Source organism: Condylura cristata, unplaced genomic scaffold, assembly GCF_000260355.1.
Source record: "Condylura cristata isolate star-nosed mole 26May11 unplaced genomic scaffold, ConCri1.0 scaffold00019, whole genome shotgun sequence".
NCBI lineage: Eukaryota > Metazoa > Chordata > Mammalia > Eulipotyphla > Talpidae > Condylura > Condylura cristata.
In genome coordinates, this window is record NW_004567120.1 from 27,907,054 (window position 1) to 27,913,992 (window position 6,939).

Below are 6,939 nucleotides of genomic sequence, written 5' to 3' on the forward strand. Positions count from 1 at the left end.
TGAAGTTTCTGTTAAATTAATGGAATAACAAGTCACATATTGGCAGAAAATATTTTCTGAAATAACAAGTATTTTTTGAAAGAACTTGTATCCAATATATATACATATAAAGAAATTCTATAACTTAGTAATAAGAAAATAAGCAACCAACTTTAAAAATGGGTAACATACATCTGAGATGTGTGAAACTTTCCTCCTAAAACTGTATATGGTTTTGCAAGCCAATATTATCTCAATAAAAAAAATCATACAACTTTTAAAATAAGCACAAAATTTACAAATTACATACCCATAAAAGGATTTACAGACGTAGGAATGCATATGAAAAGACATTGATCATACGCTATTATGAAATTTTAAATTAAAGCAATGAAATATTACCAGACCTTTTAGAATGATCAAAATCCAAAACACTATAACATATAACAGCAAATGCTGGAATAGTAACAGAAACAGGAATACAAAATGGCATAACCATTCTTGGAAGACAGCTTGGCAATTTCTTACAAAGCTAAATATAATCTGACCATACTATCTAGTAATTTTACTACCAAATATTTTCCCAAATAAGCTGAAGAAATATGTCCTCAGAAAAATCTATACAGATATGTTTTCAGCAGTTTAGTTATGCATTTCTATGTGGGGAAGGGAAAGAGGAAGAAAGTGTAAAGGAGGAGATACTGTTTGTGGAAGCCCATGGTGGTGGGGGGGGTGTCTCACCTGTTTTGCTGTGCGTTCCCTCCACATCTTGACCCCTTTCCTCTGTGTCTGTGCGGGCGTGTGTATCTTGTTCAGTCTCCTCCCTCACCCTCACCCCCCTTAATCACAGGTTATCATTCGGCTGTCATTCCTCTGCCCTTCGGCCTTCAGTGGGGGGAAGATACCAGTCGGCTCTATTCCCACCCCCCTGCACCAAAAGTCCCTGTGGTTAAGAGTCGGTGTGTGTGTGGGGGGGGGGGTATCACAGAATTTTTTGACAACTCTGTTGGCTTCTGGCAGTTAAACACAGATGATCTCTGCAAAGATTTCTCCACAGCCAGGCACCTCCATGCAGTCCACGGGCAGGGGGATCTCGGTAGACGTGATGAAATAGCTGTCTTTGTGGCGCATGTCCTCCATGATCCCCTTTTCTGCCTGTTCGTTTAGCAGCTCCTCGGGCAGCACCATGTTCATGAGGCACAGCACCACAGTTCGGCGACTGCCCATCCACGCCTGGGATTCCACCAGGACCCAGAGATTGCATGGTCACTGGTCTGGTTGAAGGTGTCAGTGTGTCTGGGTGGTATTTTCCGACAAGAAGCTTCTTGTCCCTAGCTGCGACCCGTTCAGCCCTGCGTAGGCCTGTCTGTGACGTTGATGTCCACATCACAGAAGGCGTATCCCTTGGAGAGCCTTGTGACAGTCCTCGACCAGGCTGAAATCCTTGAGAGGCCAGAAGGAAACCAGCAGCTCTTTGAACTGTTTGCCGTTCTGGTAGTTGGGCAGGCCTCTGATGAAGAGCTTGTGGGCCAATTCAGGAACCGTGAGAGATGAAACTCCAGCCCAGTTGACAGAGGTGTTCTCCAAAATGCCGGGCAGGGGTCTTGTAGTTGTGAGGACTGTGCATCTTGAGCCTCTAGCCCTGGAAGATGATGCCATGGAACGATATAGCCTAGGTTGTCTTGTCCACTGAGTGGAACTCCAAGAACTCCAACTTCTTGTCCCTGTTAATCAGCACAGCCAACACAGGAATGCTGGGGGGCCTGTGTCAGCCCCCATCGCGACACTCCCGGGCGCATCTGCGCATCACAATCCTGATCATGGTCAAAGGGGATGTTGCCCACATAGAGGTGTTGGGCCTGTCTGGCCATCTTGCTGCCAACCATGGGCACCAGTCAGAGTCACGGCCAGGCCATCCATCCATCAGGAGCCATTGTAGAGAGGAAGACAGTGGCTAGAATCTGGCGGAACCTTGCACGGACATGCATTGCATGAGGGTCAGGTACACAAAGCTAGGCAGTGGCACACCCAGTATTTTCAGAACTTCTTCTTCTCATTGTACAGGGAGTGAATCAGTCCACTGTGCTCTTCAGTACTCCATTTGCTTCTTCACCACGGATTCTGGGAAGTTGGTGCTGTGCTGATCCTGGTTTCTCTGGTCTCGACTCAGCTAAGGTAGGTGATTGAGGTCCTGGCTTTGGGAGCTACTTTGACTTCACGTCCGGGCAAGTTCTCCTTGTCTCATTCTTGCTTTTCTGGTTGAGCTGTTGCTTGAGCTGGCAAAGGCTGACATGCTCAGGTGGCCACTTAGGGCCTTGTGCACCTCCTCTTTTCCTCACCATGCTGCTGGCTACTCTGGCTGCATCCAAAAATGATCGTATGAAAAAATTTGGTCAACATTTAATAGTGTTGAGAAGTAGTAATCACGAGCTTTTGGAATCATGAAAGTATGAGTCTCAAATCAGAGTCTTTTGCTTATTATGTATGCAGATTATCTACCCCCTGGTGTTATTGAGACAATTAACTGGAATAAAACAATTATAGCATTTGCCACAAATATTTCAAAGACAGTAATACTAGTACTAGTAATAACAACAGCACTAGTACCACTAGGACTATAGCATATATTGTACAAAAAAAAAAAAAGTAGAATAACTGAAAATAGTACACACTCACCTATGGAAAAGTAATGCATGAAAAGAGACTTTAATCATGGGAAAGTAACCAACAGTTAGGGATGGATGGTGGGTGATTTTTTTTTTCTTCTTTATACTTTTGTGTAGATTATATGTTGTCTATAAATAGTGTGTGTGTTAAAATAAAGAAATAGTGCAGAAGAAAGACTAAAGACAAAGCCAAGATGCTCTCAATAATGTAAGCCAATAGTATGCTTGCTTCTGTTTTTCCATAATTCTCATTATTGTTGTTTATTTAATCTTACGCAAGTTCTCTGCCTTGGGTCCATTATTACTGTCACTGGTATTTCAGGGCAAGAGTATTACCTCTTCCAACTATGTCTCTTCAATCTTTTCATTTTGAAATTTAAGACACCAGAGTTAGGTACAGTTTTTGTGTGATCTAGGACAAAACATTTGTAGAATTGTGGACAGGATCGTCTCTCATATTGAATTGTGATTGAATTACCAAAACCCACAATGTGTGTTGAAGAGGAAATATAGTTGCTGTTTTTTTTTTCATTCTTGAGCGCCTCTTTCAGAGCCTTCTTAAAAATTGAAGAAACAAAGAAGTCACTAAGGATTTTTTGATAAAAGAAAATCATTTAGACTTTTAGTCCAGCAGCAAATCATGGGGAGACAATGAGAATGAATGAATATAAAGTGGTAACCAGTGTTAAGGAAATTGAATGGTAAAAGAACATTGGTTAGCACACACGGTGCTAGATCATCACTAAATCAATCTCCTGTTAGATAATAGGATGTGGCAGGTAAATGCCATAAACACCAATGTTTGGAGAACTTAAATGAACGACAGTATGTGCAATGCCAAGGTTATTACTGGGCAAAAGGTACTGATCGGACTGGTTGCTGGTGGAGTGCATCAACTGAGTAAGTCAGAATGGACTTAATAGAATTAGCTAATACATAGAAAAGAAAGGTACTGTGTCCTGTTTCTACTTTTCTGTTTCCTTTTTGTTCCTTGGGAGTTCACCTGTGTGATGAAATTCCAACATTGCTCTGTATATCTATATGCCACTGATAATTCAGACTTAGCTTCTTGTTAAGTTTATCTGTTTGTATATATAGTATAATGGATTATTTTACACTTAACCACCAGTTATTCCACTGTATACATGGAGAATTCCAGTTAGGATCATTAGGTGAACTAGACTCTCACTGAACATATAAGACAGTCTGTACAATAAATTAAACAGTGGAGCTAAGTGAAGACTACACATGCCTTGGCATTGATCAGTGTGGTGTGGTAACATACATCTGCAGAAGTATGAACTTCTACCTCTGAGTCATGTGCAGTGTTCTAAGCTAATGCTACTTCAATAAAAATATAACACAGAAACTTTGTAATTGTAAAAGCAAGTTGGTGATGATAGAGGTATTTGGTCATTTAGAAGTACAGGAATATCACAGGTTAGTGTCGTTAGACAGAAAACTCTGAGATGGAGCTTTGGCTCCAGAAATTTTATTACAATGTGACCTCTAGCTCAATAGATATCAGGAAGTGAAGGAAATATTGCTGGGCAAGAGAGGAAAGGACACCGAAGCAGTTGTAAACAATCCTTTGGGGAACTGTGAGACTGGCGTGACTTTTCAGAGCTGTCTTGAATTGAGACATTCATCAACCAGTCATTGAAAGGGGGGCTTTTTAGGGTCTGCCCCCTAAAAAGGTATAGAAGCTGTTTTCAAAATAAGTTTTAGAAGTATATGCAGTTCACACCCATTGGACACATTTTGCTCACAGCAGATGGAAGAAGAAATGTTTCAGTTCTACAGGTTATGGGCAACATAACAGTATGCACTGCAAGATGTATGCATATGTATATATTTTCCATGTGTTATTCGTTGTTTATTTTTGCTTGTAAATATACCTGGATATTTTGCTTGATGTAGTACATGCTTTCCACTTCCGGGCAGGTGTTATGGGAGATGGACTAATATTGAAATATTATGAAACAGTAACATTTTTAGGAATTTTACAGATAAAACAATGTTTGTCAATCTAAAAATTATATTCCTCTAAAACAATTTGTCTTATTACAACTTCTGTGAGTTTGGCAATCTAGGAAAAACTCCTAAGCAGAATCCACAAAAGAATTTTCCAAACAATATCAATATTAAATGATTTGTATAATATACAACCTGGAAAAATGTTAAAAAAACTTGTAACATTGCCTCACTAAATAATGGACAACACTATGTTGAATTTATTCTTACCTTCTTGCATAAAAGTTTAGCTACCTGAGTTATATGTTCGATTTATACATCTACTAGTGTTTATTTTATATTGGATGAAATATACCAGTTCACTTGGTTGATTTCATGCTATAGTAAAATCGTTAAGTTGGCCCTTAATTTCATAGTTCTTGCTTTTATTATTGCCATGTGAAGGGTTCAATTTATCCAAAAAACACTTATGAGGAGCCTATTCTGTGACTTGCTCTGTTATGAAGGCTAATAATGTAAACAAGAAACAGGCCTTCCTTTCAAGGACTTCAAGCTTGTCCATGTAATTTTCATGCTAAGCACCTATACATTATCATTTGAATTGGATGCTGTGATAGGCAAAATTCTACAAATGACACTGATTTCCCATGCCCATATGATATATCACTCCATGATTCACTTACTCTCTCTAGTTCTATCTTCTATCTGTAAAGAGAGATCATATGTTATAGTTAAGTAGGGGCTAAACTAATGACAATGTGCCCTCTTAAAAGCAGACACATTTATTAGACTAGTAGGAAAATAGGAAGACCTAGATTCAAATTGCAATAAAACATGCAAAGTTGATTTGTCATTGTGGGCTTAAAGATGGAGACACCACGTACCAATAAATGTTGACAGCCTTTAGTTGCTGAGGTAAGCTTCTGTCTGATAGTTAGAAAGGAGGGAGATTAGTCCTACAACCACACACAAAAAACTTAATACAGTCAGTTCTTTAATTAACTCAACAATAGAATCTCCAAATAAGAACACATTCTAGGACAAAAAAAAATTATTTTGAAAATCCTCTAATCCATAAAAGCATAAAAAATTCTAATGTAAGATCTCAAAATATTTTTCAGAAATCTGGTAATTAAAAAAAAAGATGTAGCAATCTGAGGAATATTTACTCAAGATAAACAGAATATCAATGATAAAAATAAGTTTTATAACATTGTATCTTCTTTGATTTTTGTTTATTCTTCTGACAACATGGTAGAATAGAGAGCTTGAGATCACCTTTCCCCCTAAAAACAACTATAAAAATAATATATGCTCAAAGGAAGACTCAGAAACTCCCTCAGGGTGTCAGGACTTTCCCATAGGGACTTTAATCTAAAGCTGGTGGATGCTAAGGAGGCGAGAAAGTGAAGGGGAAGCTGACTGGGACAGTAGATACCCCTGCCCACAGATACAAGGCACTGTGAGGCACTGTGCATTTACCCAAGGAACATTGCATAAAGACAGCTAAGTCACACATGGACAGAGCCCTGACCTGGAACAGTTGGAGCACTCATGCAAGCAAGGAAAGCCTTGCCCTGACCACCTTTCAAAAGATCAAAGGGTTTCCAGTTAAAACCAGAGAGGGCTCCATTACAGTCCCAGTAACAGAGAAAAGGACTAGTAAGTGAACTCATTAATCACTGGGAAGCAAGTGTTCATGCAGATCTTGAAGCCCTGTATACCTATTAACAATCACTCTCCATACTCTCTTACTCCCAGTTACCATGAAATACAATTTTTTTTCTCTATGGACTTGCCTAATGTAGATATTTTGTGCAAATAAGAGCACACAAAGTGTGGCTTTTTGTAGTGTCTTTGTTTCGTTGTTGTTACTGATGACCTCATAAAGTGTGCTTGGAAGTATTCTCTCTTTCTCAATTGTTTGAAAAACTTTGAGGAGGATATATATTAACTTACCTTTTAAGATTTGGTATAACTCACTAGTGAAACCATCTACTCCAGAACTTTTTTTTTCTTTTCTTTTCTTTTTTTTTTTTGGAGACTTTTGATTAGTTTCCATTTACTTGCTTCTAATTGGTCTAGTCAGGTTTTCTATTTCTTCCAGATTCAGTCTCAGATGGTTATATATATTAAAAAAAAATTGTTGATTTCTTCTACAATATTCAGGTTACTAGCACACAAATATTTGTAACAGTCTCTTATAATTATCTGAATTTCTGAGGTGTCTCTTGTAATTTCTCTTTTGTTTCTGATTCTATTTATTTGCATTTCTCACTTTTTCCTTTGTTAGCATAGGTAGAGACTTGTTTAATTTTTC

The 6,939-nt window shown here is 38.6% G+C and overlaps 1 pseudogene; it reads right to left on the minus strand.

The window, feature by feature from the left end:
- Positions 1–1,266: 1,266 nt before the first annotated feature.
- On the minus strand, positions 1,267–1,874 carry LOC101622973 (annotated as a pseudogene).
- Positions 1,875–6,939: the final 5,065 nt, after the last annotated feature.